The 27,820-nt window shown below is 36.9% G+C and overlaps 1 protein-coding gene and 1 long non-coding RNA gene across 6 annotated transcripts in view; both read left to right on the top strand.

The window, feature by feature from the left end:
* CAMKMT (calmodulin-lysine N-methyltransferase) overlaps window positions 1-27,820 on the top strand; it is a 417,058-nt gene that overhangs the window by 57,250 nt on the left and 331,988 nt on the right. The window lies entirely within an intron of this gene.
* The window catches only part of LOC112132101 (uncharacterized), a 72,338-nt gene that overhangs the window by 25,670 nt on the left and 18,848 nt on the right, over window positions 1-27,820 (top strand). The window contains exon 4 of the long non-coding RNA XR_002913916.3: window positions 1-27,820. This exon is cut by the window's left edge and continues 6,763 nt beyond it; it is cut by the window's right edge and continues 18,848 nt beyond it. This is a non-coding gene — a long non-coding RNA (uncharacterized LOC112132101).

The following is a 27,820-nucleotide window of genomic DNA, read 5'->3' as shown; positions in this document are numbered from 1 at the left end:
TGCATTTCCATACAAATTTTAGGCTAAGCTTTTCAATGTCTACTAAGAAGTCTACTACAATTTTGATTGGATAGCACTAAATTTGTAGCTGAATTTGGGGAGAATTGACATTTTAACAATATTTGGTCATCCAATCTATAAACCTGATATGCTTCTCTCTTTATGTAGGTATTCCTTAATTTCTCTTAGTAAAGTTTTGTATTTTTCATTTTACAGCTCTTGCATATATTTTGTTAAATTTATTCCTAAATATTGCATTTTAAAAATAATATTTTAAGTAATCTTTTGAACATTTTAATTTCCTGGTTTTTGTTGCTAGAAATCAGTTATTGAAACAAGGAAATATGTTTCAAGCTAAATTATTAGAAAAAGCCCTTTTGATTTAAAGTATGTGCTGTTTATGAGATCTGAAGAAGCAGGCAAACTAAAACTACTTTTCCAGATTCCGTCGCAGCTAAGGTGCTAAATATGAATTAGGTTGTACCACTTAGATGCACTTAGATGAGATTTGAAATGTGGACCTAAGATGATGCCTTGGCCAGCTCTTTCTGCTGGAAAGCACAGTGATGGACATGTTTAATGTTTCTACAAAAGCATTCCGGTGTTTGGTCATTAGCTTCATGGGTGAAAGTGGAAGGTACAATGGCAGCTTCCTGATCCCTAAATCTCAGGTATGTATTCTTGAACTCAGCAGTTCTAGTGGTGGCCTCCTATTCCCCCATCTGGAAGAGGAAAGAAGGCACCAGTGAGTCAAAGGATGTTCGCAGCTTCTAGAAGCTTGTAATGGCAAGGAAATAGATTCTCCTCTAGGCCTCCAGAACAGATAGCAATTTGCATACATCTTGATTTTAACCCACTGTTGTTGTTAAAAGACAGTCTTGCTCTGTCACCCAGCCTGGAGTGCAGTGGCACAGTCATCACTGTAACCCTGAACTTCTGGGCTCAAGTAATCTTTCTGCCTCAACCTCCCAAGTAGCTAGGACACAGGTGCATGCTAAAAATGTTATTTTTCCAAGAGGCAGAGGCTGAGGTAGGAGGATCACTTGAGCCCAAGAGTTCAAAGCTGTTGTGCACTGTGATCACACCTGTGAATAGCCACTGCACTCTAGCCTGGGCAATATGGTGAGACCTCACCTCTTTAAAAAAAATTTTTTTTCTTCTGTGGTTGCTAATATCTTTTTTAAAGTGCAAAGAGTTGTCTCACAGTCATTAGACACAATAGATGATGTAATGCCATTGTTTCTTTTTTTAGTATTTAGAGCTTTTTGCCATCTGAAAAATACTCATACAAGATCACTAATCGCCTAAGTTTAGGTGAATACTCAGGAGAGGAAATTACACAATTATTTTAGATAATTATATGTAAAGATTTATTAATTGTGTAAATGTAATGTGAGTTTAATAATAGGATATAGCTTAAATCTCTGGCTTCTATTTGAAAAATTTCTAAGGATCACATCCAGGCATATGAAATAAAAAGGTGACATGTTAATCTGTGTATAATTTGTATATTTCTGCATAACTATATGGTCAAGTCTCAGACTGTTTTCTAATTAATATTTACTGTTGCTTTCATATTGTTTTTATCTTTCTTTAATCTTAGAATCCAACCAATACTTTTCTCTATATTGCTAGAGGGGGAATATATATGTAGAGATAAATAATAAAGTTGACTCTTGAACAATGCAGGGGTTAGGAGTGCTGACTCCTCCCTAATCAAAAATTTGCATGTAACTTTTGACTTAATAAACCTACAGTTGACTTTTATTGGTGAAAATCCATGTATATGTGGACCTCTGCAGTTCAAACATGGATTGTTCAAGAGTCAACTGTACATATATATTTTTTTCTCTTCCTTTCGTGAAAACTGCCCAAGAGTCAACTGTGTATAAAACCTGGGAGCAGTGAGGCACCTCCAAGACAATATCTGCATTATTGCTAAACCCTAGAAGATAGTGTGGATAATTTGGAGCTAAAATAATTTAATTATATTTTTAAAAATATTAGTTGATAGGTTTGTACCCAGGCCTGTCATTCAAGATAGAGTATCATTTATTTCATAGCCTATATTCTACTAGCAGAAGCTTACTTTTTTTTTTTTCCCCCTTGGGTAATTTTTTTTAATTGTCTAAGGGATTAACTATCACCTCATTATCTTTGTTAATCACTTCCAGAGCTTTTCGCTATTGTTCACCACAGTAGTCAAGAGGATCACAAAGAAAGTGCTAAATCTTTATTTACAAAGAAAATTGATTCTCAGCTTTGCTTATATCTGCTATATATTTCCTTTGAATATTTGTTAGGGTAGCAAATGGTTAAAATTAAATATTTATTGAGAAGTTATTTTTAATGTTGTGGGAAAAGATTTTATGTCAGAAAAATATTGAATCTCAAATAAAACCATAGAAAATAGAAAAAAATCATTAAGAGACTTGACTAATGTCTCCTCAGAATGGTTTACAATATTCTGCTATTCATTTACTTTCTTCGTGAGCAGTGTTCTTGAAAGTTTTGAAGAAAGACTTTTGTCTTTTGTTAAATACTTTGGAATTTTTTTGACAATGTGAAGAAATTTTATTTACATGTTTGATAAGAACATCCACAGACATCTCTTTTAAAGATAAAAAACTTCAATATGAAAATTGAAGTTATAAACTAAAGATCCTCTCTCAGCTAAGAATTCCTTTTTAGAAATGTATAAATACAATTATCCTTTAATAAATAAACTTATCTTCAAATTTTCTCAGTAATGTGTCACTGAAACACATTAAAAGATGACATTGCTACTCACAATAACAGTACAAAATGAAGAAAATAATTGAAACATAGATCAAGAATGTTAAAGATGGGTGAAGAAATTATCTTGCTTTTTATAACTAAAGTTTGTTTAATATTCATAACAGGCTTATAGAATTCTTAATTGTTCCAGGTAAAATACCTAATTTTCTTTGTTTTGAAAGCATTCTCTTTTTCTTACTAAATCAAAAACAGAGAAAACTTAGAGTACACCAATCAATTATGGTTTTTAGAACAAAAATGGATAAGAATGTTTTAAAGATTTAGGAATCTTTTAATCTCTCTGACGTTTCATCATTTCCATTCTGTATCGAGTTTTCGGTTGCAAAGTAATAGAAACTGATGTTGAATAACTTGAGTAGAAATAAATTCATTGGATATCAAGCAATTCTCAGAGTCTATTTTGAAGGCTGGAAAATGGGGCTTGGGAAATAAAGAGGAACCGAGGCAGGCTAGGCCCAGGAACCTCTACACAGATCAACCTGCATGATATAGTTTGGATATATGTCCCTGTCAAATCTCACATTGAAATGTAATCCCCAGTGTTGGAGGTGGGGCCTGGTGGGAGGTGTTTGGGTCATGGAGGTGGAGTCCTCATGGCTTGGTGCCGTCCTTGTAATAGTGAGTACTTGCAGAATCTGGTTGTTTAAAAGTGTGTAGCTCCTCGCTTGCACTGTCTCATGAGTAAAAGCTCCCTGAGGCCTCACCAGAAGCTGAGCAGATGCTGGTGCAATACTTATACAGCCTGTAGAGCTGTGAGCCAATTAAACCTCTTTTCTTTATAAATTACCCAGTCTCAGGTATTTCTTTATAGCAATGCAAGAATGGACTAGCACATTAATGTTGACTAACTTATGTAGAAATAAATTTGCTGAATATTGGGCAATTCTCAGAACCTGGGGAAAGCTAGAAAATGGGGCTTGGGAAATTAAGAGGGACCCAGCCAGGAACCTCTACACAGATCAACGTGCAGGATTAGTCTTATTGTATGGATGCTCCTCTCAGACACATATCAGTGCTATCACTACTGGATTCTTAATGCTACTTCTGCTGTTGCTGCTGCAAATACTTTATCACCTGCGTCTGTATTTTGCCTTACTCCCTCAAGATTCAAAGTCCAGAACTGGAGTATCCAAATATATTGGTCATTAGTTGGAGCATAAATTTCTTTTTTTTTTTTTTTTAATTTTCAAACATCTCAACAGCCAGATGGAGCATAAATTTTATCTTGTAGATCAGTGTTTTACTCTCACAAAGTTTTGTCTCCCAGTTGACACTCTAATGGAGTTTCCAGTTCAGCTTCTCTAAGAGGTGAGCTGCTTTTTGATGAAGAGATACATAGAACCAGTGAATTCCCTGGGTTATCAGCCCATGGCTTTATTTTTATCACTGTAAAGTGAGCTCCTTGTTCAGAATCAACGTGGTATGGTATACCAAATGTCCATTACACCTTTAGTTTCAGATTTTCTTTCTCATCTTCACTCTATATCTTCCACCTGCAGCAGTAATAAAGGTATCACAAACAATTATTTTTTAGAATTCCTTAAGAGGAATAATATTTATTCTGCTGATCATCCTGGTTTCAATGGAATTATCCTAGGAGTGAGCAGTAATCATATGCACAGATTCAGACATCAGGACTCTATTTTATTTATTTATTTTGAGACAGAGTCTCCCTCTGTCACCCAGGCTGGAGTGCAATGGTGCGATCTCGGCTCACTGCAACTTCTACCTCCTGGGTTCAAGTGATTCTCCTGCCTCAGCCTCCTGAGTAGCTGGGATTACAGTCATGCACCACCACTCCTGGCTAATTTTTGTATTTGTAGTAGAGACGAGGTTTTACCATGTTGGCCACACTGGTCTCGAACTCCTGACCTCAAGTGATCCACCTGCCTGCCTTGGCCTCCCAAAATGCTGGGATTACAGGCATGAGCCATCGCGCTGGGCCAAAACCCTTAACTCAAATAGCACTTCAAGCATCAGTTCTCTGTCTCCTCCCTTTCTGTTTTCCTGTGCTGCAGAGATGCCATCTTATAAATAATTCTATGAGCCTAGTTATCACAATGAATTGTAATTTTGTTTTGTATATTGTCTTCCCCATGGACTATGAACTGCTGGAGAGCAGGAAGTTTTAATTTGTGTTTGTGTTTTCTGCACTTAACACTACATTTGGGACACAGTAATGGCTCAGTTTTTAAAATCAAAGTAACATATACATACAGTTAAAATAAAATATATTGAAGGCTTTATAATGAAAATCAACAGTCTCCTTTTCTAACCTGTCCTGCTTCTTAGAGGCCAACATTTTTAACTTTTCTAAGTAGTCTTCTGGCAGTTATTTCCATATTTCTTTAAAAATATGTTTATCATGGTATTTCTTGATTCATCAATTTTAGAAAATTTATTGACCACCCACCAACATTCCTGAGATATGTATGTATGTATGTGGGTGTATATATAGCTGTTTTTGTTTTTATGAATAATTAGCATGTCTATTATTTGAACTATGCAAATTACATTCATTACAGAGCCAAGTAGTGTTTTGTAATTATATTTTCCATCTTATACAGCTTTCTTTTCTTGTCCTCTTGTACTATTTGCTATTATATTTCCTTTCTTATACCACTTCTATGCCTTATATATTATCTAATGTTTCTGTACCGTATGTATTTCTTAATTTTTTTCAAGCCCTCCTGTAGCAGGACCGGTCGCAGACAAAACCTCTTGGACACCGGTTTTAGGAAGGAATGGGCTTTAGTCAGCTGGGAGCATCGGTAGACTCGCATCTCAAGGTCCAAGCTCCCCAAAGTAAAGATTCCTGTCCCTTTTATGGGCTTACAACTCTAAGGGGTCCATGTGAAAGGGCCGTGATACATTGCGCAAGTGGAGGCTATGTGACTGAGGGCTACATGCATCAGTGATGGGGGCTAGCAGAACAGAACAGAAGGTTTCACAATGTTTCCTCATACAATGTCTGGAATCTATAGATAACACAAGCAGTTAGGTCAGGAGTTGATCTTTAACTACCAGGCCTGATGGAATACTACTCAGCCATAAAAAGGAACGAATTAATGGCATTCACAGCAACCTGTATGAGATTGGAGACTATTATTCTAAGTGAAGCAACTCAGGAATGGAAAACCAAACATCATATGTTCTCACTCATAAGTGGGAGCTAAGCTATGAGGATGCAAAGGCATAAGAATGACACAATGGACTTTGGGGACTTAGGGGGAAAGGGTGAGAAGGGAGTAAGGGATAAAAGACTACAAATAGAGTGCAGTGTATACTGCTCAGGTGATGGGTGTGCCAAAATCTCACAAACCACCACTAAAGAACTTACTCATGTAACCAAACACCACCTGTTCCCCAATAACTTATAGAAATAAAAAAATTAAAAAGAAAGAAAAAGAACACAGAGTGGAATGGGGACAAAGCTGTAAAGTTTGGGGGATATACATGATCTAGAACATGAAACAAAAAAGTACCTGTTTTGGTAAATAGATTTCATATCCTGTAATATTCACAATTAGAACACATTCAATATTGTGACTCAAAGTTAAAGAATAAAATGTTGCATGTTTTCAAATTGCATGGACTCCTTTAGAGATTCTGAATCAGAATAATAAAATAATTAAAAATAAACATAAAGAATAATGAAAAATAAAATAAAGCTATCTAACAATAGTTAATGGCTGGGTTTTTAAATGAATAAAACATTATCTTATCGTTATCTTACCGAAAGACAACAATATTTCAAATCTACTTATGAAGACATTAATGATATGACTATCTAGTGTCTACTAACCATTATTATAACAACCATTTTGGTGGAGATTTACTGCATTGTTAGAAGAATATCATGACTAAAAGAAGAGAAATAGCAATTCCAAGTTATCGTAGAAGTATAAAGACAAGGTCATTATAGACTGATAGTTAATAGAGCAATAAAAAAATGACATTTGATATGAACTGTTTTGATTACAGAAAAGGCTGTGACTCATTTTTACATTCATATATTTATAAGAAAATTCCAGGTTTATAAGATTGATCCTTCAATTATTTTTTTCTTTTTTGTAACATACAATGAGTAATTGATGTTACATTTTTCAAAGGGCAAAAGAATTGTTAAATCAAAAGCCGTATGTATAAGGTGGAGACTATTTCAGGGAGACCAGTGTATTATCTCTCTGGTTCTATGTAGGATTGTATCTTTTTTTTTTTTTTTTCCAAGACAGAGTTTCACTCTTGTTGCCCAGGCTGGAGTGCAATAGCATGATCTTGGCTCACTGCAACCTCCACCTCCCGAGTTTAAGCCATTCTTCTGCCTCAGCCTCCCAAGTAGCTGGGATTACATGCATGCCCCACCACACCTGGCTCATTTTTGTATTTTTAGTAGAGAGGTGATTTCACCATGTTGGTCAGGCTGGTCTCGAACTCCTGACCTCAGGTGATCCACCCGCCTTGGCCTCCCAAAGTGCTGGGATTACAGGCGTGAGCCACTGTGCCCAGCCAGGATTGTATCTTTTAAGCAGAAAACTTAATAGCTTTGTTCATGACTTAAAAAAAATACCATGAGAATCATTTTACCAAGTAATTTACCTTATACAAATAATTAGAAATTATGCTATCACTAAAACATAGTTTAAATATTTTTGAAAATAACTTAGTGTTGTTATAAAATAGAATTGGAAAAGGTGGGCAAATCAACATAATTGGTAACTGGCAAAAGTTTCAAGCATTCTGCCTAAGAACTGGAGCAAGACAAGGATGCCCATTCTTACCACTCCTATTCAGTGTAGTACTGGAAGTCTTAGCTAGAGTAGTCAGGCAAGAGAAAGAAATAAAAGGCATATAGATGGGAAAAAATGAAGTTAAATTCTCTCTCTTCATTGACCATGTGATTCTGTACCTAGACAACCCTGAAGATTCTGCTCAAAGACTCCTAGACCTGATAAATGACTTCAGTAAGGTCGCAGGATACAAAAGCAATGTACAAAAATCTGTAGCATTCTATGTACCAATAACATTCAAGCTGAGAACCAAAACAAGAGTGCAATCCCATTTACAATACACATACCTAGGAATACTTCTAACCAAGGAGGTGAAAGATCTCTATGAGGAGAACTTAAAACACTGCTGAAAGAAATTATAGATGACACAAACAAATGGAAAAACATTCCATGCTCATGTACTGGAAGAATCAATATCATTAAAATGCCCATACTGCCCAAAGCAATTTACAGATTCAATGCTATTTCTATGAAATTACCAATGTCACTTTTCACAGTATTAGAAAAACTATCTAAAATTCATATGGAACCAAAAAAGAGCCTAAGTAGCCAAAGCAAGCCTAAGCAAAAAGAACAAAACCAAGGCATCACATTACACAATTTTAAACTAAACTACAGGGCTACAGTAACCAAAACAGCATGGAACTGGTACAAAAATAGACACAGAGACCAATGGAACAGAATAGAGAATCCTGAAATAAAGCCACATACCTACAACCAACTGGTCTTCTGCAATGTCAACAATGGGGGAAGGATACCCTATTCAATAAATGGTGCTGGGAAAACTGGTTAACCATGTGCAGAAGAATGAAATGACATCTACCTCTGACCATATACAAAAACTAACTTAAGATGGATTAAAGATTTAAATATAAGATCTTGAACTATAAAAATTCTAGTAGAAAACCTAGGAAATACTCTTCTGGACATTGGCCTAGGTAAATAATGTACGACCAAGTCCTCGAAAACAAATGCAACAAAAAAATTGACAATTGATCCTAATTAGACAAAAGAACTTCTGCACAGCAAAAGAAACTATCAACAGATTAAACAGACAACATACAGAATGGGAGAAAGTATTTGAAAGCTACACATTTGACAAAAGACTAGTATCCAGAATCTATAAGGAATGTAAACAAATCAACAAGAAAACAAATGCCATTGAAAAGTGGGCAAAGGACACGAACAGATACTTCTCAAAAGAAGACATCCAAGTGGCCAACAAACATGAAAAAATTCTCAACTTCATGAATCTAGAGGGATGCACATCAAAAACACAATGAGATACCAAACCTTAGCACCATACAATATACTCATGTCACAAACCAGCACAAGTCTCCTCTGAATCTTAAAATATGTATATGTATTTTTTTGTTAGGCTTCAAATGTAAATTAACATGGAGCCCAAGAGGCCAAAAAACAGCTGCTGCAAAATATACTAGATTTGTATTATATTGAATTTGTGGCCCAAACCAGACCATATATTTTCCTGCTTGGTAAAAATGTGATAGTGAAATGGGAGAGTTCCTTTGACCCCGTCATGGGACTTGGGACAGGGGTGGCTCGTTTGCTCGGCTGCCATGCCCAAACCCCTTGTGGGAAAGGGAGCATACAGGTGAGGGGGTGCAGTCTCTGGGGCGAATGCCTTTGGGCACTGGCAGGAACAAACATCATACTGGCCTGCAGCAGCCTCTAGGGGTTGCCCACAACCTCTGGAGCCCCTAAGGGTGTGTGTTACAAAAAATGCTCTTTTAGCATTTGCCTTCTGCAGTTGGCTAAGCGTTAACCAGCTCAGTGGAGGGTCAGGGTGACAGCTTTTTACACCCTGCCCCCTTGGTACCCAGGTTCTTGTCCGGTGTCCAGGAAGAATCAGATCACATGGACTTGAAGGATGGTGAATGCGGAGATTTCATTGAGTGGTGGAAGTGGCTTTCAGCAGGATGGAGAGTTGGAAATGGGATGGAGTGAGAAGATAATCTTCCCCTAGAGTTCAGTCATTCCCAGCCCAACTCCTCTTTGACCATAGTCTCTGATGTTCAGCTGCCTCTTCTCTTCTTTCCTTCTGTGTTGTGCTGCCCTGCTCCTCTGCCAGTGGAGGTTGTGATTTTTATGGGCACATGATAGGAAGTGTGGGGGGCAAAAAGGCAGCACTAGGGTAGGAAAGCAGAGATGTGAAGTTCTCATTTAGGGCCGCAGGTCCAGGCTTGAGGGTGGAACCCTTGCCAGGGACCCCACCCTTTTCTACTCAGTATTTCCCTGCCTCCTATCCATATCAATAGATGTTGGCAGTTCTTTTAGTTAACATAGTCCAAGGTTTTTCTTGAATTTTTGTATGTTTGTGTATATGTATATTTTATATGTATGTATGTCTGTCTGTATACATATATATCTTCAATTTTCTCAGGCTTCATACCACAGTTTAGAGTTATGCAGTCATGTTAACCATAATAACTCAAATTCTACTGGATACAACTCCAAATGCAAGTTTATGATGACTCCATGAGTTTGTAAAACTGTTACAGACTTTCAAGGTCTCAAAACACGGGCAGAAGGCATTTGTTTCTGGGCAATGTGCTCTGCTTGTTGGAGTGACCCAGCTAAACAGAGCAAGAAGTTATTTTGCCTTTTCCTGCCATTTCTCCTCCCATTTGGGGGCTTTATGAGTGCTTTGAGCCTAAGAAATATATTTGAAATATAGATTGTAATCATCTTTGTTCCAGTCATGTTGAACTTAAGGCTAAAGTCAAAGAGCCCAACTCTTCTTACAGGGCTCCTTGAGCCCCACCAGCAAAATTGTTTCTTATCTGACCAGCCTAGACATACCAGAATCTCACTTAGACTCAAACTGACATCCCTACCCTACAAGCTATGAAGCTGACTTTGAAGCAATGTGGAATGTGTTTGCTTTGGTGACTCAGGAGGTTTTATATATGTGTGTGTGTGTGTGTGTATATCTATCTATCTATCTATCTATCTATCTATCTATCTATCTATCTATCTGTCTTATGGATGGTGAATTATACTGTTAATTCAAACTAATATTTCTAGGTAATACATATTATATTCGTACTACTGTTTTGGTTTGTTCAATCTGAAATAGCCCTAGCTGGACCTGTATCTCTTTGCTTCTTTCCTGGTCTCTATGTTATACTTACTTCATCATCATTTAACATAATGGAGCTACTAATGACTCTTCCAAGGTTTTTGTTGTTGTTGTTTGAGAGTGTTACTTTAATGGGACCAAAAGAAGAACGTATAAGACAAAAGAATAAAACCTATCACAGTTAGGTGCTAATTTACCCATAATTATGTAGGGTCTCATTATATGATCTTTTTAAAATTTGTGATAGTGATTATATATGATATATGTGTATATATATGTATTAAGACAAAAATCTCTAAATAATAAAAATAATTAGTCATCCAGGACTCTTTATAGAGAAGCTCTCTATAAAGATGAGAGAATTTTGGGGGGAAATTATGACTTCTTGATATTTTCAGTGGGCTTTCAGCTATGAATGTTTGAGATTCTCATGGTGCTGGATTAAGTCAAAGTATTCCACCTAAAACAGTGGTACTCTTGGTGGAAGCTAAAGAATAACCTGCCTTGTAGTCTCTGATGTTTCAAAAGAATCTGCCCAAACATATGATCTCCATCAAATGTAAAGTTAGGGCCTGGAATCACACCTTTCATTTTCTTTTTGTCTCCTTTAGCAGCCCTGAAGAGTTTTCACCAAATTGCAAACTGGAGTCAGGTAATAATGTTTGTTTCTGAGCTTTCAGAGGAAGCTGTTTATTTTAGTAGGCAATTTTCATGTGTGATGAAGTGAAATGTTGAGAAGGCAGCCTCTCATCAGTGGACAAACAATGCCTAAGAATTTAGCTAATGGCCCCCCTTCAGTGCAGAGAATAGATGGCAACAATTGTACTTGCATACTAGACCCAGAGCTACTTGTTTGGCTGCTAGGTGTTAATGCAAATTTGTTCTTCAGCTCATTCAACCCTGGGGCTCCCATCCTTTGATTTAATTAAATGTAATTGGTTACATTGCTCCTCCCAGGCCCCTGAGGTGTTTTTGTTTATTGCTTACTCTTTGCAATAAAGCTTCAATTCATGGCACAAAATGCTGGATAAATAAGAGTCTTTTTTTCCTGTGTTGGATTTGTTGGGAGATTATTTCTTTCAAATAGTTTGGCTTTACTGTTAAAAGCAAATGACCAGTGAAATAAACTCATTGGGTGGCAAATGTAGCATATCCAGAAGCAAGGAATTAAGTAGGGTAAATTACATGAGATTAGGAAAAGATATGAAGTTGTAATGTTAAATTAGTAAAGATTTGCAAAAGTACTAAAGAGCTATCAACACTGTAAACAAAGCTTTAATAAGTGAGATTATCATTTTTGTAGCATGTTATTAAAAAGTTTAAAATTTCAGTTATGAAATACTCAATTTATTTTGTAATCATACATAATTCTCTTACAAATATGCAGGTGGCATTGGTTCAAGATAAAAGTGAGAATAATATTGATTTAAATTAGGTCAGCACAATTAACCTATTCTTTTTACTGAGAGATATTTTCCCTCTGAATTAAGTATATATATTTTTTCTACCTGAAGATATTATAAATAACATTTTTTGGTAAACTGATACTTTTTTTCCCTTTCAAGTTTTAATCTTAATTTGAGAAGTGGGGTAAATTAACTTTGTATTAACTTCTGAGGAATAACTCAGAAACTTAGGAAAATTAAGAAAATATTATTAGCACTTCCCAATTCAATTTTAAGTACCAAATTGTATTAAATGACTTTTTTCCCTTTTTGTTACTGTCAATGGGATAAAATGGCCTCTAGAAGCTGCCATTTATTATAGTGCTACCTGGTTAGTTCCTTTGTTGCTTTCTTCTTTCCCTGGTCTTTATTTTTCCCTTTTTTACTGTAGAGGTAACATCAGTGACATTTTCATTAGTGCAATAGACTTTCTAAATCTTGCTGTGTCACAGGCCTAACTCATATCTCTTCTGATGGAAAAAATGAAAAATCCATGATAAGAACCTAGGTATTCCCAGTGCAATATAAAGCTTCCGTTTCCTACAATAGGATTGTTTTGCAGAAATTTTTTTCTAGGCTCCTCTCACATTCTATTGTTGAGATACTGGGGTTTTAGGCTTATCATCTTGTGCTGTCGGGTTAGGCCTTTCTTCTGGTGGATGCCCATGATGAAAACCAAGTGGTAATAGACAACTAGAAAACACTCCCATTGGGAAATGGGGAACTAGTCTAAGATGTTAGCTCAATGGTAAGTGTTCAGAGAAGAAATCAAGTACCAAATTTACTTCCTGGAAATGAGCTACTAAAAAGGCTGTGCTTCACTTTCAGAGGAAGCTTTGTTTAGCCCCTACCAGCTCAGGTATAGGCAGAAAACCCAACTGTGGTCCTGGGTCCAGAAATCTTGGATGGAAATTACAGGCTTTCTTGACAGCAAGGCCAGGATGATTTAACTTCTTGGCTGGTTTAGTCACATCTTAAAATAACTCTTGCCCCACATACAGAGAAATAAGAATGTTTGAAATATTATAATGTAGTGGTTACTGAGGGTTTCCTTTGTGAATGAATGTAATGTCATAGACAAAAGGGAGAGAAGTGTTCCAGTGGTCTTTTAGATAAAACCAGATACTCTTGTACTTGAGTAATTTTCCTCCCTTCACATGGGCAATAATAAGCCCATTGCCCATCCCCTGACTGTGACTCTCCTGAATCCACAGCTTTGATTGGAAACTCTCAACCCCTGACCAGCCTTGGGAGCACTGATTACAAAGGCACCCCACACACTTCCTTCATAAACATTTGGCAGATCAGGAAGTGCTGAAAAGCAATGCCCCTGGGTCTCAGAAGAGAATACTGGTGGGAGAAGAAATAGAACATTTTCCCTCTTGCAGCTGTCAAAGAGTGATTATGTCAAATGGGTTTTCAAGGAGCCACGAAGTAATTACAGGGTAACTTCTTGACATTATTTTCCAATGTTTGACTCAGCAGATGATGATTAATTGATGCGTATTATTTTATGGCTCTCTGAAACTTTGTTTGATACTTCAGATAGAGGCGGGGCTAAGTCTTCACTTAGACTAACATAACAAAGTTGCCTTAAATTTTAACATGTTAACTCTTTCTTTGTAATAGATGATTTCCTAAACTAACTGGTCTTCTGGTTGCTAATAGAGACTGTGTTTGAGCTAACTTTTCATGTAAATTAAAAAAAAAAATCATGTGCTTTCCAAGTAGTGTTTCATTCTTTTACTAAGATGTTACTGTTAATTTTCCATGGCTATTGTGAGAATTAAATGAGTTGAATAATGAAAAGAGCTTAATAGTTGGCACATGGTAAATGCTTAGTAAATATCAGCTATAATAAAACATGACATAGTAATCATTAAACTCAGAAAGGTATTTCCTTATATTCTATCTCAAATGTGGTCCTTTTGGCAGAGAGGAATTTGAACACCCAGCTCATTTTCTTGTGTAGTTATATTACATTAGAGCTGGTTTATCTATTGGTTTATATCCTTTTACAAATTTTAGTTCAAGTTAAAATAGTTGGGAGTATTTAAATACAGTGGACTTGAAATACACATATATATATATCCTTTTCCAGGGTGTATTTTATATATGAATGTCTAATATTATTTGATTCCAAGCAAGTAATTGATTCAGGTAAGCCAAGATCTGGACATTCGTGACTGATGCAATAGAAGTGAAGAAAGATTAATTAACATAGTAAATAATACATATCGTGGAACTTTTACTGAGTTTGTAAGCTTTAAGTGTATTATTTTTTCAAATCCAACTTGTCAATGATATAAGCGTTTCGTGATCTTAGGGTTTTCATAAATTTGTATATGAAAAGATGTTTTGTAGCCAGAATGTTTCTTATAAGAAAAATGGAAGTGTCTGACATTATGAGAATTTGTATCACTTTGTGCTTAGTCTAAATTTAAAAAAGTCGTAAGTTTTATTTTTGCCTTTGTTTCATGCAAAATAAGTTCTATATGCTGACCCTAAACTGTTCATTAAAAAATAATTATACTGAGCATGATGTCATATGAATGACTTGTTATAGCATGAACCATTGATATTTGATTAACTTTTGAAAACATGCTTACATATAGCTTATGCAAGTAAGTGCTTTTAAGTGGAATTTTTAAAAAATTAAGTTATCAATATTTATTCAAAGTATTATTTTTCCTCAATTTAAGAGAAATCTTTTAGAATCAAAGATCTTGCTATAGTGGGATCCCACCATGCCCTTTTGCATACCAAATGCATTCATCTGTCTGGTGGTGTGTCTGTGTGCCGTGGTTTGTAAATAAATGTGTGTTTTGTAAACAAATGGAGTAGGTGAGTTGTTTGTAAGCTGTGCTGCTTCTGCCTGCCAACTAGATGTATCATCAACATTCCAGGTACAAAAGATGTTTAACCAGTTCAACTGAATAGTCCTCCTTTGTCTCCACATGTATTTCACAAAGAAAAGATGCTGCTCTCATGGTAACAGAAGGATGGTAGTCTAGGGTTTGCAGTGCCATCTTCATTATGTGTATGCTGAATGAAAGGAAACCAAGTATTCAACTGTGGGCTGCTGTATGGTTGTGAGGGATTTTTTTTTTTTTTTTTTGGTGTTGGTTGAGGTTTCCATTGATAGAATATTTTAGACTTTTAAAAAACCATCTGTTTATCGGAAGCACAGGGAGTGCATCCGTGTGTTGACTTTATTAAGTGTATTGCAAATAACAGATGGCTTAGTATTAGGTTTGTTCTTCTGTAGGAATTTGTTGCTTCTAAAAGTAACAAATTTTTGTCTTTCAATATTAACTCATTTAGGACATTTGGACTGAGGTTTGATTTCATTCTAAAGTAAAGCTTTCATTGACAATCTGACCTAAGCTCTCCATTTATACCCTAATTGTAATATTGTCCTATTGTATGGTAATTATCTGCTTACTTGGCAATGTCCTTAGCAAACAAGGTAGTGATTTTGTCTTATTCAATGTTGTCTCCCCAAGATCAATTAACACAAGTATGTTGAATGAATGAAGTAGTTTTGTGTGTGTGTGTATGTGTCTGTGAAAATCCAGAAGAAACATCCAGAGATGCTGTAAATTCCTCTGATTTAAGGATTGGTGAAATTCAGTTATTTTGTGAAAGCTCTCCTCCCATTTTTAGATAAAGGTTGCTAATAGGTTTCCAACAAAAAATGGCAGAAACCTAGACTGCTAATTTACTGTTTATGTTTGCATATATTAAGCTGGGACCCTAAATGAAAATATCAGAGTAGCATGTTAATCACAATTTGAGGTCAAGTCAATTAGAAAACATTATAACTAAGTTTGCTGTTATTTCCAACTTCATATAATGGCATTATTGTCTCTGGGGTATGTATGTTTTCAAATATGAGCATCGTTAGGTTCTTTTGAACAACGGTGCACCATCTAATGAATTTACATACATAAATACTACTAATTAACATTCGTTTATTATTTTGCATTTCACTGCTATTTACTAACAGATTTCAAGACAATAGACAATTTTGTAACCTCGATTTTATAAAAACCACTAGTATTTTTGGTCCCTAGCAACCATTTAGTATGTAAATTAGGTATTCTCAGGCTTAATGTACTTCATTTTTATAAAACAAATACATCATTAATCTGATTAAGTTCTTGGGTGGGAGTGCTGTCCTCAGATCATTGTGGATCATTTATTGTTGGGCATGCATCCAAAAAAAAATTCAAGCATGGCACTTACAGTCTAGATTTAGGAGAATTGTTGAAACCCCCTAAATGACATTTTCCAGAAGAATAGAAAGGCACTGCTTACTTAACAATTGCAAGCATTACCTAAAACTTAATGATGTTCTTATCCTTAATTACAACTCAGTTTGATGATGATTCAGTGCCTGAAATTATGCCATGTTTTGCTTTGATGTTATAAAATGTATAATGAAATAAAGGTGATCCGAGTGAATCAAAAATAGATTCTGGCTTTCCAGTAGTGACTTAATCACTATGTTTCTGAATTCACAACTTGCTTGACTGTCATGGCTATTATTTGGTATGTCTTTAGCTTTTAGTCAAATTTACTACTTAAGAAGTGAGAATGTTTAATTTTAAGGTTAAGGAAAGTTCATGATGTTCTCATTCACATAGCAGAAGGACCTTTTAAAGAAAACTTAAAATTATTTGAATTCTGCCTTTTTAGTTCATAGTTTACCAAGTTGTATATCTTCCTTTTGGAGGTAGTCTTTGTCTAATGGAGCACGACATAATAATGGTTTTCGTTTACTGAATGTCTCCCATAGTACTTCATTCATTTTGCCTAGAAATCCTGTGAAGTTGGTTATGTTTATACCCATTTTACAAATGATTAAACAAAGGCTCTGTGAGGTTAAGCAGATACCCAAGGTCATTATAGATAGCAGGTGCTTAATCTAGGAATCAAACTCAATTCTTTTTTTTTTTTTTTTCTTTTTTTTTGAGACAGAGTCTCCCTCTGTCACCCAGGCTGGAGTGCAGTGGCTCGATCTCAGCTCACTGCAACCTCCACCTCCCAGGTTCAAGCGATTCTCGTGCCTCAGCCTCCTGAGTAACTGGGACGACAGATGTGCACCACTATGCCTGGCAAATTTTTTTGTATTTTTAGTAGAGACAGGGTTTCACCATGTTGGGCAGGCTGGTCTCTAACTCCTGACCTCAAATGATCTGCCCGCCTCAGCCTCCCAAAGTGCTGGGATTACAGGTATGAGCCCCTGGTCCGGCCAAACTCAATTCTCACTCCAGAGCCTCTGCCTCCTCAGATAGGGCAGATAAAGAAAGGGGACACCAATTTCCAAGGCGTGCTAGGCTGGGATCATTTCAGACAGGGATTGGGAAACTTTTTCTGTAAAAGGTCAGATAGTAAATATTTTAGGTTTTGAGGGCCACACAGGGTCTTTTTCAAATATTCTTATTTTTAATTTTTTTTTTTTTACAAACTTTAAAAAATATAAAACCACTCTTAACTCCAGGGCCATACAAAAACATTTTGAGGGCCAGATCTGACCAAAAGTCCTTAGTTTGCCAAACTCAGATTTAGGACAGTGTCAGTAAGCCCTATAGGTATCTGTTCTCTCAGGACTATGTGATTACAGTCAACAATAAAATAATTTATATCCATAATAGTGACTTTTAAACACTAAGAAAATGGATAAATTATGGTTCTCTATGCCCTATTTAAGAAGGCTTGCAAGTATTACATCTTAGATTTTCATCAAAAAAATAAAAATATGGTTTTGGTGTTTATAATGATATTTTAGGTACCTGAAAGATTCAACTTTTTGAAACACTTCATTTCATAACAGATAAAATGAAAGGTATTATTACAAGTGGATTTTGACAGTTACAGAATTTATAACATGCCATTTTAGTTTCATACCTGAGTGTTTAATTTTATTTTTAAAAATCTTACCTCCTTGATATTTGAGTGCTTACTATTCTGTCCACAGATTTTTGATATTGCAGACTGTTAGTTCCTTACCCACCCCCCAACACTATACATTTTATTGAAGAATACAAAGGAGTAGCAGAGAAAATGGTTCTTTATCCTTCTTAAGAAAAAAGCATTTTATAACAATAGGTATCAGTTATCTGAGATTTTTGCTGATAGATTAATGTTTATATACATATGAATGTTTCTTTCTCCAACTCCTTAATTCATTAACAATCTATTTTTGACAGGCTAAAGTGAATCAGACTTCTGCTTCAATCCCTTTGCTTAAAGAGGCCCCAAGCAGGGTTACTGGGGGATAGTTGTTCTGTTGGGGAATAGGGGATGGCAAGGGACCTGGGGCTGTCAAACCAGTAGTTGAAAATGTTTTTTATTTAATTCCTTTATGTCCATGTTTTTCTAATTTCTTTATTTTTCTTCAAGCCATAAGCCATTAGTAGTGTTCTTTTGAAAAAGTCAGTATTGGCTGATCACGGTGGCTCACGCCTGTAATCCCAGCACTTTGGGAGGCTGAGGTGGGTGGATCATTTGCACTCAGGAGTTCAAGTCCAGCCTGGGCAACATGGTGAAACCCCCGTCTCTACAAAATTTACAAAAATCATTTGGGCATGGTGGTGCATACTTGTAGACCCAGCTACTCGGGAGGTTGAGGTGGGAGGATTGCTTGAGCCCAGGAGTTTGAAGCTGCAGTGATTCAGGAACTGTACTCTGGCTCAGGCAACAGAGCAAGACCCTGCTACAAAAAAAAAAAAAAAAAAAAAAAGTATGATCAAACAGGATTCAGATTCAGAGAACTACTACCTTCTCTGAGTCTTCTTTTCTGTGTTAGCTCCTCCAGAGATCCACCAAGTAATGTGTGTTTGTTTTTTCCTGCCACCTCTGTTGGTTTTTTAATAAAGTAAAAAATACAGACAGCTTCTTATTCCATTGTTCTAAGCTCTTTATATGTATTAATTTACATTATCTTGGCAGTAACTCTTTGAGAAAGGTACTTATAGCCCCATGAGAAAACTAAGGCACCAAGAGGTTAAGTAATTTTTTAACTAGATCAAGGTCACTCAGCTAGTAAAATGGGGAGCTGGGATTTGAACTCAGGCAGGCTAGCTCCAGTGTTCATGCTCTTAACCATTCCTCTAAACTCTCTCTCAAATATAATACTAGACTTGCATCTTCCTACTATTAAATTCAATATCAGTGAATTTGTTTCAGTAAAACAACATTATTCATTACATTAAATTGATGACTTAAGTTTGAATTTAATTGGTTTTGAAATTTCGTTTGTGTTTAGTTTGTAAACTTGTTTTGGTTTCATGGTTATCTAAAAGCTATAACTTTGAGGAAGTTTTACTCGTGTTTGTACATAATAATTATAATTACAAAAATAATAAGAGTTAACAGAGTAGTCCTCAACAACTATAAATTTTTTCCTATTCATTTACATAACATTACTTAAGTTTAGGAAACACCAGTCTGTGACATAAAGTTAGGCTCTTAATGCAGTATAGAGTTCCTTGAAGATATGATCCCTACCTGTCTTCAGTTTGATTTTTCACCGTTTCCACCTTTATACTTTTTGACACTGAACTACTCAGGTGTGTGTTTTTGTTTTTTTGTTTTGTTTTGTTTTGTTTTGTTTTGTTTGGGATGGAGTGTCACTCTGTCGCACAGGCTGGAGTGCAGTGGCAAAATCATGGCTCACTGCAGCCTTTGCCTCCCAGGTTCAAGTGATTCTCCTGCCTCAGCCTCTTGAGTACCAGGTGTGCTTTTTGTTTGTTTCAACTCACCCTTGCATAGGACTGTCTCCTCTTATCTGCCCCTCCTACTGGGAAAATGGACATGGCATCCCCTTAACCCCTTGCCTGAGCTTGGTTGGTGCCATTTTTTGGTAACCGCTTAGTGTCCTGTGCACCCTTCTCTCATTTTACTCACCACATTGTTTCATAATGTTGTACCTGTTTTAATTAAACTGATGACTTGAGCAAAGGGACAGGTATAGAAGAAACAGCTATAGTAAGTAAAGTAACCATACTTTCCTGGCCAGTTAGTTTCATTTTCTTGAAGCCACCATCTTTTTTTTCACTGTCTTTTGGAACCCAAATTGAAACCACCATCACTTGTTATTAAAACATTAAGAACTCTCATTGGGACACAGTTTATTATACTACATTCTTTCTTGTATAACTAGATCCTTCTCCTACCACCCCAACGACGTTATCCTACAATTAATCCTCTCTCTCTTCTACATCCTTAATTCCTCCTTCTTTGTAGAGTCATTTCCATCAGCAAACAAACATGTAGTACTTCCCTTCTTGAAAATAGTTCTCTCTTGACCCCATTTCCAATCTAGTTGTTGTTCCACTTCCCTGCCACCCACCTCCTCTTTTGATTCCTTTTTATAGAAAAACTTTTTGGTAGAGTTGGTTCTAGTTGCTTCCCCTCACGTTCTTTCTGCTGGTACTGGATTCAAGAAATGCCAATATGGGCCAGGCGCAGTGGCTCACACCTGTAATCCCAGCACTTTGGGAGGCCAAGGCGGGTGGATCATGAGGTCAGGAGATCGAGACCATCCTGGCCAACACGGTGAAACCCCGTCTCTACTAAAAATACAAAAAATCAGCCGGGCATCGTGGCAGGTGCCTGTAGTCCCAGCTACTCAGGAGGCTGAGGCAGGAGAATGGCATGAACCCGGGAGAGCAAGACTCCATCTCATAAAAAAATAAATAAATAAGAAATGCCAATATGCTGGGAGGACTTACATCCATCTGAAAACGTTTCCAGGGCTTATGAGTGCTGTAAGTCAGGAAATGTCAGGAGCCAACAACAGAGTTACTGAATGAAACCCCTGAAGATAAATATTTTCTACTTGGAGACAAAGGTCTCATTGGCAGGCTCAAGCCTCTCATCTTTTCTGACAGTGCCTCCATCTCATGGGATATGGCTTCTTATGGCGCAGGTCAGAATGAGAAAGGAGAGTGCTTAGAGGTAAAGAGTGTTGAATTGGAAAGGGTTTTGTTTGTTGTTGTTGTTTGTTTTTACTTATACAGGTCTTATAAAAATGTACTCATTTGAGCTGGACTTGGTATGCTGCATCCTCTAGTCCCATGATTCTAGTGCAGCCCATGATTTCCTTGAGTTTCCTGAGGTTCTAAAAGCCAACTTGGGCTCTTGATGTAACCTCGGGACCTCAGGGAAATCACACAAAGAGTGGGTCTTGATAGCAGTAATAGAAAATACGGTATTATTTTATTTTTTGGATGAAGAACCCAACATTCAGATTGTCCCCAGGGCACCATGCTAGTAAATACTAGTAAATGTCAATGCTGGCATTTGAAAACCAGATCCTACTTCATAGCATGTGCTCTTCCCACTCTTTCACCTGTAAAAGATACACAAACACTTTAAGTCTTAAGCTGCACTATCCAATATGGTAGCCACTAACTCTGTGGCTTTTTAAATTCCAAATTTAATGAATTATGATAAAATTTAATAAATTAAATCAAAATTTCAACTCCCCATTTCACATTTCAATGCACATTTCAAGGGCTCAGTAGCCACATGTGGCTACTATATTGGACAGGAATGATATAGAGTATTTCTATCAGAAAGATGTATTAAGACAGTGCTACTTCCCTTCCAAGACATTAGTTTTCCACAGTAGTATCACATACTCTTAGAATTCTGTGCTATTGGTATTGATTGTAATTGTAGAACCTTTTATCCCTTATTTTTTTATTATCCATTTTGAATATCGTGGCATTATTTTTCACAGAATCCCTCTTTTACTTGGTGTAGTCAGAATTCTCCATTCATCTTCTTAACTTACATTTTCTCTTTTCTTAAAATGGCCTGTTTTAAATTAGCCTTGCCACCCCTACTAATTTGAATTCCACATCATGAAATGAAAGTTCATACTTTGTGCTTACCTGGCCAGCACCTGGGGGAATTCACCTATTAAATCATATTCTTCCCTTTAATATATTCCTTTGGTTCCTCTTCCTTAACAATTTTTTTTCTCACTTATTTGGTGTCTGTTAAATATCAGAACACTTTTCCTGTGACTCAATATGTGTTTATATGCCAAGTCATTTTTTCAGTTTGAGGTGTCTGGATACTTGAAGTTCATGCCTTTTCATTTGACTTGCTGGAAAATAGTTATTCCTTCCCTACATCATGAGTTTTCAGGATTAAAAGGTTTTTTGACCTTTAAATTATAACTAATAATTTGCCTAAATCAGTGTTGCTCGGTGATAACATCTAGGATAACAAGTGAGTTACAGGTTCACAGTGATGACTCAGAATTAATCATTAGCCTGTGTCATCAAGCTTGCAAATAGAGGAGTCTTTAGAATTAAGACTCTATCTGCTTTCTCTCATGGCACACGGCATAGTACCAAGCATTTCATCTTGTGCACTCAATAGATGTAGATGATTAACTGTATAAAAAGGCTGCACTATCTTAGGGTAGGGTTAACTATCTCTTGATACTTCTTTTTTTTTTTTTTTAACCCAACACAGAATGAATAATATAGTGCCTTCGAATATCTTTCAGATTGGTGCATTGATATTCGTAGATATAATTTCAAATTTAGAAAGTGCTTGGTCTTCTGCCATATCACTCTGTAGGTATGTATTCTCCTTATATAACTAGTTGTACTGTAAAAGGTGATTTGGAGCCTTACAGCTTTAAATCATTCTTGCCTTTTTAATATTTATTTTATAAGGAACCACAGTTTTGTGTGCATTTTGACATGGTAGCTTTTATACTTGAAATAATATAATGGCAAGGAAAATATCCTCTTTTATCTAGACTTCTAAGGCTTAAGCTTTGTTTTTTGTTTTTCATTTTCTTTCGGCACCTGCAGTATGAAGCTATATACAAGGCTGATGGAGAGCAAAAGAGGCTGCCCTATAGCACTTTAAAGAAAAGGTATTAGCCTGGTCTTCAAATTGGCCCTTGAGAAGCAGGTAGCTCCCTTGCTACTAAACAGATGTGCTGGTAGCAGCTTGGGAATAAAGAGCAGCAGCAGAGTCTGGCCCTAATACTCATTTTTACCCAAGCAAGACTCCAGTCTGAGAGAAAAAGAACTGCTTAGATAAGGTGAATGAAAGAGAAGTATGTATGACTCAGTTCTTTCATTTGCCTTGCAAACCTATCAGTGGCTCTAGTAGAGCGTAGGTCAGAAGCCCAAGAGCACTGGTTATCATTTCCCATAGAGTTGTGTGTGTGTATATATATATATACACACACATATATAAAGCAAAACTATATACATAAAAATGATATATATCTCTCTATACATACATATACATATATATTTTTTACATCTGCTCATTTTGCTTTGTTAATCTAATGCCAAGATTTCTATGAGTATGGCACCCTTGTAGTCCTTCACAGAACAGATTTGAAACCTATGATTTCTAGGCACTAAACGTTATCTCTTGCTACTAAGCCATATTGTATTCCTCACATTCTCAGGTCAAACCTTTTGATGACTCCTTGCATTTCAATATAATGTTACCTCTGTCTTCAAGGTCTCCCCTTAATTCTCTGACAGACTTCTACTAATGTTTCTAAGTACAACTGAAATGCTACCTTCTTGTTAAAGCCTTTCCAAATTCCTTCAGGCCAGTGGTTCTATCCCTTGTGCTCCCAAAGTACTTAGTTCGTCCTGCTGTTGTAGCACTAGGCACCTACTGTAATTACCACTTTATTTGTCTGTCATCGCTCTCTCTCATGAGCTGCTGGAGCAGGGATTGTTTTCATAACCTTAACGTCTAGCACAGACCTAGACTTCATAATAGGTGCTCAATAAATGAGTGACTGCAAGAATAAATGAATGAATAAAATATACCACCTCATGTTTGAAACGTACTTGAATTCTTCCAACCAGCCTTTTCTTTTGTGCTGCTTTTCTTTATCTTCTTCCCGGCAGCACGTTCTTCTGTCCTACCTGGTAGATTTTAGAGCTTAGGAAATACGTGTTTGAAGATTTAAAATATAGTTCTTTGAACTCCTTAGAGGAAAAGTCTATGAATAAATAATTAGACTCATTTCACATCAAAATCTAAAGTGTGAAAAAATGTTCGTATCATTTGGTGCTTTATTCACTTGTATGGTAATCTAATGGCATATCCATTGTTAACACTGAACTATACTGAAATATTTTACTCTTAGGGCTTTTCATCTGACAAAGGAGGCTTTTTGAAAATGAAAAAGCACAGCTCCTGTCCCTGGTATGCTATGGGGAAATTTATTAGTTTTGTAATGCATGGGTTAATATTACCATTTTTTATATTGAATATTACTTGAAAAAACTACTATTAATATCACTGCAGCATGTATGTATATAAGTCCTGTCATCTTTGGGGTATGTAAATCAGGAATGTTGCTGAAGAACTACTTAGCATTTTCTTGGGGGTGAAGTGCTTAGTTTTGGAATTTAATTGTAGGTTTTACATTTAAGCTGTTCAGTATTACTCTTCTAAAGGTTCTATAAATTTCTTGCTTTGTAGTTTAACAGGTTTAGTCACCACAGTTGAAAGGCATCATCCTCATAATGAAGCCAGAGAAGAATAAAGGTTGATCATGCAGGGCTGGCTGGCTGTGACATTGAACAATAGAGCTTGACTTCTTCATGTCTGTTAAATTAGACTATGGGGTGTGCTTATCTTGCTGCAATGATACTGAATTGTAACAAGAAAATGTTATGTTGTGCAGCTCTGCGAAGGGGGTGCATCCGTTCTCACCTCATATGTATGGCAAAAGCTTTAAAACACTACTGAAGCTGCCTAGTGGGCTTAAAGTCTAATGGCACAGAATTGGGCATAATAATGAAACAAAAATAAAGAAAAAGTGCAAAGGCTTTTAAATGTCTTGTAAAATTTTATTTATAGTAGTCTTTTAAGGGTCTAAGGCAGAACACAAGAAGGGTATGCTGGAAAAATTCCATTTGGAAGAGGTCTTTGAAGGAGATAAGTGTTACAGCCTGAAGGAAAAGTAAGAAGATATGTTGCATAGGTGAATGATTTATTCTAAACTTTTCTACACATGTACTTGATACATACAACTAAATTCTTTAAATATTGATAAAAAACCTACTATGTTCCCAGCACCGTGTTGGATACCATAGGAGATTTTGAAAGAGCATTAAATTCAGTCCTGCCTTGAGGAATTTACTATTTTTTGAGGCAACAGAAATGAAATCCATGAAATAATTTCTTAGAATTGTTGGATATGTGAATGACAGTATTATAAGCTGTCAAGATCATGTAAAATTTTGATTCTGTTATTATATGTATCATTCCCAGATGTGTCACATGAGCTTTTGATAGGCATACCTTTTATGTTTTTAAGTCTCAGATAAAAATGTTGAAAAATCAAGGCCATGGTTAGGTTAGGGGCAAGAAAGAGCCTTCTGACACTTCCCATACTTGTTCTTCATACATGCTTTTTGTCTACTTTTGAACCTGCGTTATTTTCTAAATGTGTATAAGCCACAAATTAGTAATCTGTTACAAAATTTTATCGTGGATGTTAAGCTACTGTTCAAGTTATACACACATACATGTGTGTGTAAAAATCTGGATTAATATTCTAGTTCTTTCAGAGCAATTATCCTGCAAATCCTGCCAGGTGATGGGAATAAATAGGGTACCCATCACCCAGAGGTTTCCTTTTTGGGAAAGTAAGAGCATGGGAGCTAACCAACGCCAAGCACCATGTACCCAAATCTTAGCAAGCATAACTATAGCTACCAGTTATCTGGGCATGTCACAAGACATCCAAAGAGGACTCAATTCCAGTTTCACCTTAGCATTCGGCTTATGATAAGGAGTCCATGCAAGCCCCCAAGACACATTTTTGTTCCAAATTCAGTTCCAAGCTTCGGGTCAAAGCCCTAGGAAAGAAAACTGTATCTAAGGGATCTAGAGGCAGATGATAATAGAGGTTAAAAGGCACAGTGCAGGTGAGCATGGCTAGTTTCTGCCAATTAAGCCAAGCCTCCCATTTCACAGATAAAGGTCAAGCTAATATTCATGGCATAAATGAGGTCCTGGGAACTCCAAGGCTACTGACAGTAGCAAGGATAGAGACATAGGTGAGAGCAGATAATTCCTATTCTCTAGGCCCTCCCTGCTTCATGGGTACAAACTGCTTTGGCACCCATGAGTGGCACCTGTTATGGTTTCCAGGACTCAGGGATGCAAGGATGGAAGAGGGAAAGAGGACTCACTTCCTTCTTTCCCTCACATACCCCAGGTATTTGCTAGGAAGAGAAGGGAACCAGGGATGCTGCTCCCCTCTTTCTAGATGAGTAGCCATTCATCTTCAGTTTGTATCCCTTTCAAATGCATCCTGAACCCCTGGGACTCCCTTGAAAAATGCCCTCTTTTTTCTTTTCTCCTTGGTTCTCTCTTCACAGATAGGTAATTGTGTCTCCATACTACGGGACATTCCCCTAAGATGCACCCTCCAAACTGGGAAAAGTTAATTTCCCAAACCTTAAACTGGTTGGCTTAGGATTGGGCTCAGGGGAAGTCCAACATGTTGGCAAAATGGTACTTTTTTTTTTTTTTTTTTTTTTTACCAGTTGGGCTTTTGGTCTTCCTCTCCCCATGCAAACTGGTAAAAGGCCTCAGGATTTTTGAGCTGTCCTCAGCCCCCTCCTCTTGTTTCATTTTAATACATGTTTTCTAATAACCCAGTTTGTCTCTTCTCACTTTCAGACCATCAAACTCCAAATGGTCATGCAACCAAAGTCTTGAAGTCTCGGACAATGACCCCTTCTGCCAGGAACTCTTAGATAGGCCTCTGACTGCCGTTTTCCCCAAAACAAGACCCTCTGTCAGCAGGAAGCAGTTAAGATCTGTCTTCATCCTTATCTTTATCCTTATTCTAATGTCAGTTAGACGTACTTCTTTAGAGGGGGGAATGTGACAGCCAAGTATAAAGGGGTCGCTGGAGAACCTCTGGGACTACAGGCATGTGCTACCACACCTGGCTAATTTTTTGTATTTTTAGTAGAGACAGAGTTTCACCATGTTCGCCAGGCTGGTCTCGAATTCTTGACCTCAGCTGATCTGCCCACCTTGGCCTCCCAAAGTGCTGGGATTACAGGTGTGAGCCACTGCGCCTGGCAACAGATATTTACTGAATGCCAGTTACGTGTCAGGTTCAGTTGCGTTGATTATTCACTCTCAGAGCCTCCCAGATTTGGTCTTTCCCTTATATTCTTTTTTTTTTTTTTTGAAACAGAGTCTCGCTGTGTCGCCTAGGCTGGAGTGTAGTGTTGTGATCTCAGCTCACTGCAACCTCTGCCTCCTGGGTTCAAGCAATTCTCATGCCTCAGCCACCGAGTAGCTTGGATTACAGGCGTGTGCCACCACGTCCAGCTAATTTTTGTATTTTTAGTAGAGACAGGGTTTTGCCATGTTGGCCAGGCTGGTCTTGAACTCCTGGCCTCAAGTGATGCACCCCCTCTGCCTCCCAAAGTGCCAGGATTACAGGCATGTGCCACTATGCCCAGCCTTTTCCCTTATATTCTCATTCACTTCAACAACTTAAGTTCCGACCCAGAGGCGTCTATCTCGGTCTTCCACCACACTGTATACCTTGTTGTGCTGCCACAGGGTTTGTGGTGTCAAAGCAGGCATCTCAGTCCAGCATTGAGGCCTTTCATCATCACAGTCTTTCTATC

The sequence above is a fragment of the Pongo abelii genome, chromosome 12 (genome assembly GCF_028885655.2).
Source record: "Pongo abelii isolate AG06213 chromosome 12, NHGRI_mPonAbe1-v2.0_pri, whole genome shotgun sequence".
Taxonomy (NCBI): Eukaryota; Metazoa; Chordata; class Mammalia; order Primates; family Hominidae; genus Pongo; species Pongo abelii.
Note: the sequence above shows the minus strand (reverse complement) of the source record. Positions and strands in the feature narration are given on the sequence as shown.